Below are 14,245 nucleotides of genomic sequence, written 5' to 3' on the forward strand. Positions count from 1 at the left end.
GGCTCCTGGCTGAGGGCAGTGCTTTTGAGGTCCCAGCATCCTCAGTGCCTCAGATGTTAGTGTGCAGCGCCCCCTGCTGGCTGTGCTTGTGAGGTCACAGCAGCCTGAGTGCCTCCTAGGCCAGTGGCAGGCTCCTGGCTGCTGACTGTGTTTCTGAGGTGAGAGCAGCCTCAGTGTCTCCGTGGCCAGTGGCAGGCTCACGGCTGCTGGCTGTGCTTGTGAGGTCACAGCTGCCGGAGTGCCTCCTAGGCCAGTGGCAGGCTCATGGCTGCTGGCTGTGCTTGTGAGGTAACAGTATACTCAGTGTCTCCTAGGCCAGTGGCAGGCTCCTGGCTGCTGGCTGTGCTTGTGAGGTCACAGCTGCCTGAGTGCCTCCTAGGCCAGTGGCAGGCCGCTGGCTGCTGGCTGTGCTTCTGAGGTCACAGCAGCCTCAGTGCCTCCGAGGCCAGTGGCAGGGTCATGGCTGCTGGCTGTGCTTGTGAGGTCACAGAAGCCTGAGCGCCTTGTAGTTCAGTGGCAGGCTCATGGCTGCTGGCTGTGCTTGTGAGGTCATAGCAGGCTGAGTGCCTCCTAGACCAGTAGCAGTCTCATGGACGTTGGTTGTGCTTGTGAGGTCACAGCTGCCTGAGTGCCTCCTAGGCCAGTGGCAGGCCGCTGGCTGCTGGCTGTGCTTCTGAGGTCACAGCAGCCTCAGTGCCTCCGAGGCCAGTGGCAGGGTCATGGCTGCTGGCTGTGCTTGTGAGGTCACAGAAGCCTGAGCGCCTTGTAGTTCAGTGGCAGGCTCCTGCCTGCTGGCTGTGCTTGTGACGTCACAGCAGCCTCTCTGCCTCATACTTTAGTGTGCAGCGCTCCCTACTGGCTGTTCTCGTGAGGTCGCAGCAGCCTGAGTGCCTCCTAGGCCAGTGGCAGGCTCCTGGCTGCTCTCTGTGCTTGTGAGGTCACAGCAGCCTCAGTGCCTCCTAGGCCAGTGGCAGGCTCATGGCTGCTGGCTGTGCTTGTGAGGTCACAGCAGCCTCAGTGCCTCCTAGGCCAGCGGCAGGCTCCTGGCTGCTCTCTGTGCTTGTGAGGTCACAGCAGCCTCAGTGCCTCCTAGGCCAGTGGCAAGCTCCTGGCTGCTGGCTGTGCTTGTGAGGTCACAGCAGCCTCAGTGCCTCCGAGGCCAGTGTCAGGCTCATGACTGCTGGCTGTGCTTGTGATGTCACAGCAGCCTCAGTGTCTCATAGTGTAGTGTCCAGCTCCCCCTACTGGCTGTGCTTATGAGGTCTCAGCAGCCTGAGTGCCTCATAGGTTAGTCTACAGCGCGCCTTGCTGGCTGTGCTTGTGACATCACAGCAGACTCAGTGCCTCCGAGGCCAGTGCCAGGCTCCTGGCTGCTGGCTGTGCTTGTGAGGTCACAGCAGCCTGAGTGCCTCCTAGGCCAGTGGCAGGCTCATGGCTGCTGGCTGTGCTTGTGAGGTCACAGCAGCCTGTGTGCCTCCGAGGCCAGTGGCAGGTTCATGGCTGCTGGCTGTGCTTGTGAGGTCACAGCAGACTCAGTGCCCCCGAGGCCAGTGCCATGCTCCTGGCTGCTGGCTGTGCTTGGGAGGTCACAGCAGCGTCAGTGAATCCTCTGCCAGTGCCAGGCTCATGGCTGCTGGCTGTGCTTGTGATGTCACATCAGCCTGAGTGCCTCCTAGGCCAGTGGCAGGCTCATGGCTGCTGGCTGTGCTTCTGAGATCACAGCAGCCTGAGTGCCTCCTAGGCCAGTGGCAGGCTCATGGCTGCTGGCTGTGCTTGTGAGGTCACAGCAGCCTGAGTGCCTCCTAGGCCAGTGGCAGGCTCATGGCTGCTGGCTGTGCTTGTGAGGTCACAGCATACTCAGTGCCTCCGAGGTCAGTGGCAGTCTCATCGCTGCTGGCTGTGCTTGTGAGGTCAGAGCAGGCTGAGTGTCTCCTAGGACAGTGGCAGGCTCCTGGCTGCTGGCTGTGCTTGTGAGGTCACAGCAGCCAGAGTGCCTGGTAGGCCAGTAGCAGGCTCCTGGCTGCTGGCTGTGCTTGTGAGGTCACAGCAGCCTCAGTGTCTCCTAGGCCAGTGGCAGGCTCATGGCTGCTACCTGTGATTGTGAGGTCACAGCAGCCTCAGTGTCCCTAGGCCAGTGGCAGGCTTCTGGCTCCTGGCTGTGCTTGTGAGGTCACAGAAGCCTGAATGCCTGGTAGGCCACTGGCAGGCTCCTGGCTGAGGGCAGTGCTTTTGAGGTCCCAGCATCCTCAGTGCCTCAGATGTTAGTGTGCAGCGCCCCCTGCTGGCTGTGCTTGTGAGGTCACAGCAGCCTGAGTGCCTCCTAGGCCAGTGGCAGGCTCATGGCTGCTGACTGTGTTTCTGAGGTGACAGCAGCCTCAGTGTCTCCTAGGCCAGTTGCAGGCTCACGGCTGCTGACTGTGCTTGTGAGGTCACAGCAGCCTGAGTGCCTCCTAGGCCAGTGGCAGCCTCATGGCTGTTGGCTGTACTTGTGAGGTCACAGCAGCCTCAGTGCCTTCTAGGCCAGTGGCAGGCTCCTGGTGCTGGCTGTGCTTGCGAGGTCACAGCAGCCTCAGTGCCTCATAATTAACTGTGCAGTCCCTCCTGCTGACTGTGCTTGTGAGGTCACAGCTGCCGGAGTGCCTCCGAGGTCAGTGGCAGTCTCATGGCTGCTGGCTGTGCTTGTGAGGTCACAGCAGCCTCAGTGTCTCCTAGGCCAGTGGCAGGCTCATGGCTGCTACCTGTGATTGTGAGGTCACAGCAGCCTCAGTGTCCCTAGGCCAGTGGCAGGCTCCTGGCTCCTGGCTGTGCTTGTGAGGTCACAGAAGCCTGAATGCCTGGCAGGCCACTGGCAGGCCCCGGGCTGCTGGCTGTGCTCTTGAGGTCCCAGCATCCTCAGTGCCTCAGATGTTAGTGTGCAGCGCCCCCAGTGCTTGTGAGGTCACAGCAGCCTGAGTGCCTCCTAGGCCAGTGGCAGGCTCCTGGCTGCTGACTGTGTTTCTGAGGTGACAGCAGCCTCAGTGTCTCCGTGGCCAGTGGCAGGCTCACGGCTGCTGGCTGTTCTTGTGAGGTCACAGCAGCCTCAATACCTCCTAGGCCAGTGGCAGCCTCATGGCAGTTGGCTGTACTTGTGAGCCCACAGCAGCCTGAGTGCCTTCTAGGTCAGTGGCAGGCTCATGGCTGCTACCTGTGATTGTGAGGTCACAGCAGCCTCAGTGCCTCAGACGTTAATGTGCAGCGCCCACTGCTGGCTTTGCTTTTGAGGTCACAGCAGCCTGAGCGCCTCCGAGGCCAGTGGCAGGCTCCTGGCTGCTTCCTGTGCTTGTGAGGTCACAGCAGCCTCAGTGCCTCATAGGTTAATATGCAACGCCTGCTGCTCGCTGTGCTTGTGAGGTCACAGCAGCCTGAATGCCTCCTAGGCCAGTGGCAGGCTCCTGGCTGCTGACTGTGTTTCTGAGGTGACAGCAGCCTCAGTGTCTCCGTGGCCAGTTGCAGGCTCACGGCTGCTGACTGTGCTTGTGAGGTCACAGCAGCCTGAGTGCCTCCTAGGCCAGTGGCAGGCTCATGGCTGCTGGCTGCTCTTGTGAGGTCACAGCAGCCTGAGTGCCTCCTAGGCCAGCAGCAGGTTCCTGGCTGCTGGCTGTGCTTGTGAGGTCACAGCAGCCTGAGTGCCTCCTAGGCCAGTGGCAGGCTCATGGCTGCTGGCTGTGCTTGTGAGGTAACAGCAGCCTGAGTGCCTCCTAGGCCAGTGGCAGGCTCCTGGCTGCTGGCTGTGCTTGTGAGGTCACAGCTGCCTGAGTGCCTCCTAGGCCAGTGGCAGGCTCATGGCTGCTGGCTGTGCTTGGGAGGTCACAGCTGCCTGAGTGCCTCCTAGGCCAGTGGCAGGCTCATGACTGCTGGCTGGGCTTGTGAGGTCACAGAAGCCTGAGCGCCTTGTAGTTCAGTGGCAGGCTCATGGCTGCTGGCTGTGCTTGTGAGGTCATAGCAGGCTGAGTGCCTCCTAGACCAGTATCAGGCTCATGGACGTTGGTTGTGCTTGTGAGGTCACAGTGGCCTGAGTGCCTCCTAGGCCAGTGGCAGGCTCCTGGCTGCTGGCTGTGCTTGTGACGTCACAGCAGCCTCTCTGCCTCATACTTTAGTGTGCAGCGCTCCCTACTGGCTGTTCTCGTGAGGTCGCAGCAGCCTGAGTGCCTCCTAGGCCAGTGGCAGGCTCATGGCTGCTGGCTGTGCTTGTGAGGTCACAGCAGCCTGAGTACGGCCTAGGCCAGTGGCAGGCTCCTGGCTGCTGTCTGTGCTTGTGAGGTCACAGCAGCCTCTGTGCCTCCTAGGCCAGTGGCAGGCTCATGGCTGCTGGCTGTGCTTGTGAGGTCACAGCATACTCAGTGCCTCCGAGGTCAGTGGCAGTCTCATGGCTGCTGGCTGTGCTTGTGAGGTCACAGCAGCGTCAGTGAATCCTCTGCCAGTGGCAGGCTCATGGCTGCTACCTGTGATTGTGAGGTCACAGCAGCCTCAGTGTCCCTAGGCCAGTGGCAGGCTTCTGGCTCCTGGCTGTGCTTGTGAGGTCACAGAAGCCTGAATGCCTGGTAGGCCACTGGCAGGCTCCTGGCTGAGGGCAGTGCTTTTGAGGTCCCAGCATCCTCAGTGCCTCAGATGTTAGTGTGCAGCGCCCCCTGCTGGCTGTGCTTGTGAGGTCACAGCAGCCTGAGTGCCTCCTGGGCCAGTGGCAGGCTCCTGGCTGCTGACTGTGTTTCTGAGGTGACAGCAGCCTGAGTGCCTCCTAGGCCAGTGGCAGGCTCCTGGCTGCTGACTGTGTTTCTGAGGTGACAGCAGCCTCAGTGTCTCCGTGGCCAGTTGCAGGCTCACGGCTGCTGACTGTGCTTGTGAGGTCACAGCAGCCTGAGTGCCTCCTAGGCCAGTGGCAGCCTCATGGCTGTTGGCTGTACTTGTGAGCTCACAGCAGCCTCAGTGCCTTCTAGGCCAGTGGCAGGCTCCTGGTGCTGGCTGTGCTTGCGAGGTCACAGCAGCCTCAGTGCCTCATAATTAACTGTGCAGTCCCTCCTGCTGACTGTGCTTGTGAGGTCACAGCTGCCGGAGTGCCTCCTAGGCCAGTGGCAGGCTCATGGCTGTTGGCTGTGCTTGTGAGGTCACAGCAGCCTGAATGCCTCCTAGTCCAACGACAGGCTCATGGCTGCTTCCTGTGCTTGTGAGGCCACAGTAGCCTCAGTGCCTCCTAGGCCAGTGGCAGGCTCCTGCCTGCTGGGTGTGCTTGTGAGGTCACAGCAGCCTGAGTGCCTCCTAGGCCAGTGGCAGGCTCCTGGCTGCTGTCTGTGCTAATGAGGTCACAGCAGCCTGAGTGCCTCCGAGGCCAGTGGCAGGCTCCTGGCTGCTGACTGTGCTTGTGAGGTCACAGCAGCCTGAGTACGGCCTAGGCCAGTGGCAGGCTCCTGGCTGCTGGCTGTGCTTGTGAGGTCACAGCAGCCTCAGTGCCTCTGAGGCAAGTGGCAGGCTCATGGCTGCTACCTGTGATTGTGAGGTCACAGCAGCCTCAGTGTCCCTAGGCCAGTGGCAGGCTCCTGGCTCCTGGCTGTGCTTGTGAGGTCACAGAAGCCTGAATGCCTGGTAGGCCACTGGCAGGCCCCGGGCTGCTGGCTGTGCTCTTGAGGTCCCAGCATCCTCAGTGCCTCAGATGTTAGTGTGCAGCGCCCCCTGTGCTTGTGAGGTCACAGCAGCCTGAGTGCCTCCTAGGCCAGTGGCAGGCTCATGGCTGCTGACTGTGTTTCTGAGGTGACAGCAGCCTCAGTGTCTCCGTGGCCAGTGGCAGGCTCACGGCTGCTGGCTGTGCATGTGAGGTCACAGCAGCCTCAATACCTCCTAGGCCAGTGGCAGCCTCATGGCTGTTGGCTGTACTTGTGAGCCCACAGCAGCCTGAGTGCCTTCTAGGTCAGTGGCAGGCTCCTGGCTGCTGGCTGTGCTTGTGAGGTCACAGCAGCCTCAGTGCCTCATACGTTAATGTGCAGCGCCCACTGCTGGCTTTGCTTGTGAGGTCACAGCAGCCTGAGCACCTCCGAGGCCAGTGGCAGGCTCCTGGCTGCTTCCTGTGCTTGTGAGGTCACAGCAGCCTCAGTGCCTCATAGGTTAATATGCAATGCCTGCTACTGGCTGTGCTTGTGAGGTCACAGCAGCCTGAGTGCCTCCTAGGCCAGTGGCAGGCTCCTGGCTGCTGACTGTGTTTCTGAGGTGACAGCAGCCTCAGTGTCTCCGTGGCCAGTTGCAGGCTCACGGCTGCTGACTGTGCTTGTGAGGTCACAGCAGCCTGAGTGCCTCCTAGGCCAGTGGCAGGCTCATGGCTGCTGGCTGCTCTTGTGAGGTCACAGCAGCCTGAGTGCCTCCTAGGCCAGCAGCAGGTTCATGGCTGCTGGCTGTGCTTGTGAGGTCACAGCAGCCTGAGTGCCTCCTAGGCCAGTGGCAGGCTCATGGCTGCTGGCTGTGCTTGTGAGGTAACAGCAGCCTGAGTGCCTCCTAGGACAGTGGCAGGCTCCTGGCTGCTGGCTGTGCTTGTGAGGTCACAGCTGCCTGAGTGCCTCCTAGGCCAGTGGCAGGCCGCTGGCTGCTGGCTGTGCTTCTGAGGTCACAGCAGCCTCAGTGCCTCCGAGGCCAGTCGCAGGGTCATGGCTGCTGGCTGTGCTTGTGAGGTCACAGCTGCCTGAGTGCCTCCTAGGCCAGTGGCAGGCTCATGACTGCTGGCTGGGCTTGTGAGGTCACAGAAGCCTGAGCGCCTTGTAGTTCAGTGGCAGGCTCATGGCTGCTGGCTGTGCTTGTGAGGTCATAGCAGGCTGAGTGCCTCCTAGACCAGTATCAGGCTCATGGACGTTGGGTGTGCTTGTGAGGTCACAGTGGCCTGAGTGCCTCCTAGGCCAGTGGCAGGCTCATGGCTGCTGGCTGTGCTTGTGAGGTCACAGCAGCCTCTCTGCCTCATACTTTAGTGTGCAGCGCTCCCTACTGGCTGTTCTCGTGAGGTCGCAGCAGCCTGAGTGCCTCCTAGGCCAGTGGCAGGCTCCTGGCTGCTGGCTGTGCTTGTGAGGTCACAGCAGCCTGAGTGCCTCCTAGGCCAGTGGCAGGCTCATGGCTGCTGGCTGTGCTTCTGAGATCACAGCAGCCTCAGTGCCTCATAGGGCAGTGTCAGGCTCATGGCTGCTGCCTGTGCTTGTGACGTCAAAGCAGCCTCAGTGCCTCCTAGGACAGTGGCAGGCTCCTGGCTGCTCTCTGTGCTTGTGAGGTCACAGCAGCCTCAGTGCCTCCTAGGCCAGTGGCAGGCTCCTGGCTGCTGGCTGTGCTTGTGAGGTCACAGCAGCCTCAGTGCCTCCTAGGCCAGTGGCAAGCTCCTGGCTGCTGGCTGTGCTTGTGAGGTCACAGCAGCCTCAGTGCCTCCGAGGCCAGTGTCAGGCTCATGACTGCTGGCTGTGCTTGTGACGTCACAGCAGCCTCAGTGTCTCATAGTGTAGTGTCCAGCTCCCCCTACTGGCTGTGCTTATGAGGTCACAGCAGCCTGAGTGCCTCATAGGTTAGTCTACAGCGCGCCTTGCTGGCTGTGCTTGTGACATCACAGCAGACTCAGTGCCTCCGAGGCCAGTGCCAGGCTCCTGGCTGCTGGCTGTGCTTGTGAGGTCACAGCAGCCTGAGTGCCTCCTAGGCCAGTGGCAGGCTCATGGCTGCTGGCTGTGCTTGTGAGGTCACAGCAGCCTGAGTGCCTCCGAGGCCAGTGGCAGGTTCATGGCTGCTGGCTGTGCTTGTGAGGTCACAGCAGACTCAGTGCCCCCGAGGCCAGTGCCATGCTCCTGGCTGCTGGCTGTGCTTGGGAGGTCACAGCAGCGTCAGTGAATCCTCTGCCAGTGCCAGGCTCATGGCTGCTGGCTGTGCTTGTGATGTCACATCAGCCTCAGTGCCACCGAGGTTAGTGTCCAGTGCCCCCTGCTGGCTGCGCTTGTGACGTGACTGCAGACTAAGTGCCTCCTAGGCCAGTGGCAGGCTCCAGGCTGCTGGCTGTGCTTGGGAGGTCACAGCAGTCTGAGTGCCCCCTAGGCCAGTGCCATGCTCATGGCTGCTGGCTGTGCTTGTGAGGTCACAGCAGCCTCTCTGCCTCATACTTTAGTGTGCAGCGCTCCCTACTGGCTGTTCTCGTGAGGTCGCAGCAGCCTGAGTGCCTCCTAGGCCAGTGGCAGGCTCATGGCTGCTGGCTGTGCTTGTGAGGTCACAGCAGCCTCAGTGTCTCCTAGGCCAATGGCAGGCTCATGGCTGCTACCTGTGATTGTGAGGTCACAGCAGCCTCAGTGTCCCTAGGCCAGTGGCAGGCTCCTGGCTCCTGGCTGTGCTTGTGAGGTCACAGAAGCCTGAATGCCTGGTAGGCCACTGGCAGGCTCCTGGCTGAGGGCAGTGCTTTTGAGGTCCCAGCATCCTCAGTGCCTCAGATATTAGTGTGCAGCGCCCCCTGCTGGCTGTGCTTGTGAGGTCACAGCAGCCTGAGTGCCTCCTGGGCCAGTGGCAGGCTCCTGGCTGCTGACTGTGTTTCTGAGGTGACAGCAGCCTCAGTGTCTCCTAGGCCAGTGGCAGGCTCACGGCTGCTGACTGTGCTTGTGAGGTCACAGCAGCCTCAACACCTCCTAGGCCAGTGGCAGCCTCATGGCTGTTGGCTGTACTTGTGAGCCCACAGCAGCCTGAGTGCCTTCTAGGCCAGTGGCAGGCTCCTGGCTGCTTCCTGTGCTTGTGAGGTCACAGCAGCCTCAGTGCCTCATAGGTTAATATGCAACGCCTGCTGCTGGCTGTGCTTGTGAGGTCACAGCAGCCTGAGTGCCTCCTAGGCCAGTGGCAGGCTCCTGGCTGCTGACTGTGTTTCTGAGGTGACAGCAGCCTCCGTATCTCCGTGGCCAGTGGCAGGCTCACGGCTGCTGACTGTGCTTGTGAGGTCACAGCAGCCTGAGTGCCTCCGAGGCCAGTGGCAGGGTCATGGCTGCTGGCTGCTCTTGTGAGGTCAAAGCAGCCTGAGTGCCTCCTAGGCCAGTGGCAGGCTCATGGCTGCTGGCTGTGCTTGTGAGGTCACAGCAGCCTCAGTGCCTCCTAGGCCAGTGGCAGGCTCATGGCTGCTGGCTGTGCTTGTGAGGTCACAGCATACTCAGTGCCTCCGAGGTCAGTGGCAGTCTCATCGCTGCTGGCTGTGCTTGTGAGGTCAGAGCAGGCTGAGTGTCTCCTAGGACAGTGGCAGGCTCCTGGCTGCTGGCTGTGCTTGTGAGGTCACAGCAGCCTCCGTGCATCCTAGGGCAGTGGCAGACTCCTGGCTGCTGGCTGTGCTTGTGAGGTCACCGCAACTTGAGTGCCTCCTAGGTCAGTGGCAGGCTCCTGGCTGCTGGCTGTGCTTGTGAGGTCACAGCAGACTCAGTGCCTCCGAGGACAGCGGAACGCTCCTGGCTGCTGGCTGTGCTTGTGAGCTCACAGCAGACTCAGGGCCTCATACATTATTGTGCAGCGCCCCCTGCTGGCTGTGCTTGTGAGGTCACAGCAGACTCAGTGCCTCATAGGTTAGTGTGCAGCGCGCCCTGCTGGCAGTGCTTGTGAGGTCACAGCTGCCTGAGTGCCTCCCAGGCCAGTGGCAGTCTCATGGCTGCTGGCTGTGCTTGTGAGGTCACAGCAGCCTCAGTGCCTCCGAGGCCAGTGGCAGGCTCCTGTCTGCTGGCTGTGCTTGTGAGGTCAGAGAAGGCTCCGTGGCTGACAGGCCAGTAGCAGGCTCCTGGCTGCTGGCTGTGCTTGTGAGGTCCCAGCAGCCTGAGTGCCTCCAAGGTAAGTGGGAGGCCCTTGGCTGCTGAGTGTGCTTGTGAGGTCACAGCAGCCTCAGGGCCTCAAAGATTGGTGGCAAGCTACCCTGTTGGCTGTGCTTGTGAGATCACAGCAGCCTCAGTGCCTCCTAGGCCACTGGCAGAATCCTGGCTGCTGGCTGTGCTTCTGAGGTCACAGAAGCCTCTGTGCCTCCTAGGCCAGTGGCAGGCTCTTGGCTGCTGGCTGTGCTTGTGAGGTCACAGCAGCCTCCGTGCCTCCTAGGTAGTGGCAGGCTCATGGCTGCTGGCTGCGCTTGTGAGGTCACAGCAAACTCAGGGCCTCAAAGATTTGTGGCAAGGTACCCTGTTGTCTGTGCTTGTGAGTTCACACCAGCCTCTGTGCCTCCTAGTCCAGTGGCAGGCTCATGGCTGCTGGCTGTGCTTGTGAGGTCACAGCACCCTAACTGCCTCCCAGGCCTGTCGGAGGCGCCTGGCTGCTGGCTGTGCTTGTGAGGTCACAGCAGCCTCCGTGCATCCTAGGGCAGTGGCAGACTCCTGGCTGCTGGCTGTGCTTGTGAGGTCACAGCTGCCTGAGTGCCTTTTAGGCCAGCAGCAGGCTCCTGGCTACTGGCTGTGCTTGTGAGGTCACAGCTGCCTGAGTGCCTCTTAGGCCAGCGGCAGGCTCCTGGCTACTGGCTGTGCTTATGAGGTCACAGCGGCCTCAGTACCTCCGAGGCCAGTGGCAGGCTCCTGGCTGCTGGCTGTGCTTGTGAGGTCACAGCATACTCAGTGCCTCCTAGGCCAGTGGCAGCCTCATGGCTGCTACCTGTGATTGTGAGGTCACAGCAGCCTGAGTGCCTTTTAGGCCAGCAGCAGACTCCTGGGTGCTGGCTGTGCTTGTGAGAACACAGCAGCCTGAGGGCCTCTTAGACCAGTGGCAGGCTCATGGCTGCTGGCTGTGCTTGTGACGTCACAGCACCCTGATTGCCTCCGAAGGCAGTGGCAGACTCATGGCTGCTGCCTGTGCCTGTGAGGTCACAGCAGGCTTCGTGCCCCACAGGTTAGTCTACAGCGTCCCCTGCTGGCTGTGCTTGTGACATCAAAGCAGCCTCAGTGCCTCCTAGGCCAGTGGCAGGTTCCTGGCTACTGGCTGTGCTTGTGAGGTCACAGCAGCCTCAGTGCCTCCTAGGCCAGCGGCAGGCTAATGGCTGCTGGCTGTGCTCTTGTGAGGTCACAGCTACCTGAGTGCCTCCTAGGCCAGCGGCAGGCTCATGGCTGCTGGCTGTGCTTGTGAGGTCAGAGCTGCCTGAGTGCCTCCTAGGCCAGTGTCAGGCTCTTGGACGCTGGCTGTGCTTGTGAGGTCACAGCTGCCTGAGTGCCTCTTAGGCCAGCGGCAGGCTCATGGCTGCTGGGTGTGCTTGTGAGGTCACAGCAGCCTCAGTGCCCCCTAGGCCAGTGGCTGGCTCCTGGCTGCTGGCTGTGGTTGTGAGGCCACAGAAGCCTGAGTGCCTGATAGGCCAGTGGCAGGCTCATGGCTGCTGGCTGTGCTTGTGAGGTCACAGCTGCCTGAGTGCCACTTAGGCCAGCGGCAGGCTCTTGGCTACTGGCTGTGCTTGTGAGGTCACAGCGGCCTCAGTACCTCCTAGGCCAGTGGCAGGCTCCTGGCTGCTCGCTGTGCCTGTGAAGTCACAGCAGCCTGAGTGACTCTTAGACCAGTGGCAGGCTCATGACTGCTGGCTGTGCTTGTGACGTCACAGCACCCTGAGTGCCTCCGAAGGCAATGGCAGGCCAAGGGCTGCTGGCTGTGCTTGTTAGGTCACAGCAGCCTCAGTACCTCCGAGGCCAGTGCCATGCCCATTGCTGCTGGCTGTGCTTGTGACGTCACAGCACCCTGATTGCCTCCGAAGGCAGTGGCAGGCTCATGGCTGCCGCCTGTGCCTGTGAGGTCACAGCAGCCTCAGTGCCTCACAGGTTAGTCTGCAGCGTCCCCTGCTGGCTGTGCTTGTGACATCAAAGCAGCCTCAGTGCCTCCTAGGCCAGTGGCAGGTTCCTGGCTACTGGCTGTGCTTGTGAGGTCACAGCAGACTCAGTGCCTCCTAGGCAAGCGGCAGGCTCATGGCTGCTGGCTGCGCTTGTGAGGTCACAGCTACCTGAGTGCCTCCTAGGCCAGCAGCAGGCTCATGGCTGCTCGCTGTGCTTGTGAGGTCAGAACTGCCTGAGTGCCTCCTAGGCCAGTGTCAGGCTCATGGACGCTGGCTGTGCTTGTGAGGTTACAGCTGCCTGAGTGCCTCTTAGGCCAGCAGCAGGCTCATGGCTCCTGGCTGTGGTTGTGAGGTCACATTTGCCTGAGTGCCTCCTAGGCCAGTGTCAGGCTCATGGACGCTGGCTGTGCTTGTGAGGTCACAGCAGACTCAGTGCCTCCTAGGCCAGTGGCAGGCTCATGGCTGCTGGCTGTGCTTCTGAGGTCACAGCCGCTTGAGCGCCTCCTAGACCAGTAGCAGGCTCATGGCTGCTGGCTGTGCCTGTGAGGTCACAGCTGCCTCAGTGCCTCCCAAGCCAGTGTCAGGCACATGACTGCTGGCTGTGCTTGTGAGGTCACAGCAGCTTCGGTGCCTCATAATTTACCGTGCAGTGCCTCCAGCTGGCTGTGCTTGTGAGGTCACAGGAGCCTGGGTGCCTCATAGGTCAGTGGTAGGCTCCTGGCTGCTGGCTGTGCTTGGGAGGTCTCACCATCCTGAGGGCCTCATAGGCCAGTGGCAAGCTGATGGCTCCTGGCTGTGCTTGTGAGGTCACAGAAGCCTCCGTGACTCCTATGTCAGTGGCAGGCTCCTGGCTGCTGTCTGTGCTTGTGAGAACACAGCAGCCTGAGTGCCTCTTAGACCACTGGCAGGCTCATGACTGCTGGCTGTGCTTGTGAGGTCACAGCACCCTGAGTGCCTCCGAAGGCAGTGGCAGGCTCATGGCTGTTGTCTGTGCCTGTGAGGTCACAGCAGGCTTAGTGCCCCACAGGTTAGTCTACAGCGTCCCCTTCTGGCTGTGCTTGTGACATCAAAGCAGCCTCAGTGCCTCTGAGGCCAGTGGCAGGCTCATGGCTGCTGTCTGTGCTTGTGAGAACACAGCAGCCTGAGTGCCTCTTAGACCACTGGCAGGCTCATGACTGCTGGCTGTGCTTGTGAGGTCACAGCCGCCTGAGCGCCTCCGAAGGCAGTGGCAGGCTCATGGCTGTTGTCTGTGCCTGTGAGGTCACAGCAGGCTTAGTGCCCCACAGGTTAGTCTACAGCGTCCCCTTCTGGCTGTGCTTGTGACATCAAAGCAGCCTCAGTGCCTCTGAGGCCAGTGGCAGGCTCATGGCTGCTGGCTGCGCTTGTGAGGTCACAGTTGCCTATGTGCCTCCTAGGCCAGTGGCAGTCTCCTGGCTGCTGCCTGTGCCTGTGAGGTCACATCAGCCTCAGTGCCCCATAATCCAGTGTCAGGCCCCTGGCTGCTGGCTGTGCTTGTGAGGTCACAGCAGCCTGAGTGCCTCTGAGGCCAGTTGCAGCATCATGGCTGATGGCTGTGTTTGTAAGGTCACAGCAGCCTCAGTGCCTCACAGGTTAGTGCCAGGCTCATGGCTGCTGGCTAAGCTTGTGAGCCCACTGCAGTCTGAATGTCTCTGAGGCCAGTGTCAGGTTACTGGCTGCTGCCTGTGCTTCTGAGGTCACAGCAGACTCAGTGCCTCCTAGGCCAGTGTCAGGCTCCTGGCTGTGCTTGTGAGCTCACAGCTGCCTCAGTGCCTCATAGGCCAGTAGCAGGTTCATGGCTGCTGGCTGTCCTTGTGAGCTCACAGCAGCCTCAGTGCCTCCGAGGCCAGTGGCAGGCTCATGGCTGCTGGCTGTGTTTTTGACATCACCGCAGCCTGAGTGGCTCCTATGCCAGTGGCAATCTCATGGCTGCTGGATCTCCTTGTGAGGTCACAGCAGCCTCACTGCCTCCTAGGCCAGTAGCAGGTTCCTGGCTGCTGGCTGTGCTTGAGAGGTCACAGCAGCCTCCTTCCTCACAGGCCGGTGGTGGCCTCCTGGCTGCTGGCTGTGCTTGTGAGGTCACAGCAGCCTCCATTCCTCATAGGGCAGGCGCAGCCTCCTGGCTGCTGGCTGTGTTTGTGAGGTCACAGCAGCCTCCTTTCCTCATAGGCCGGCTGGCCGGCTCATGGCTGCTGGCTGTGCTTGTGAGGTCACTGCAACCTCAGTGTGCCTCATAGGTTAGTGGCAGGTACCACCTCCTGTCTGGAATGGGAGGTCACAGAAGCTGCCATTCCTCATAGGGCAGTGGCAGGCTCATGCCTGCTGGCTGTGCTGGTGAGGTCACAGCAGCATCAGTGCCTCCATGGAGGTGGCAGGCTCCTGGCTGCTGGCTGTGCTTGTGAGGTCATAGCAGACTCAGTGTCTCACAAGCCAGTGGCAGGCTCC

This window comes from Dromaius novaehollandiae, chromosome 16, assembly GCF_036370855.1.
Source record: "Dromaius novaehollandiae isolate bDroNov1 chromosome 16, bDroNov1.hap1, whole genome shotgun sequence".
NCBI classification, from domain to species: domain Eukaryota; kingdom Metazoa; phylum Chordata; class Aves; order Casuariiformes; family Dromaiidae; genus Dromaius; species Dromaius novaehollandiae.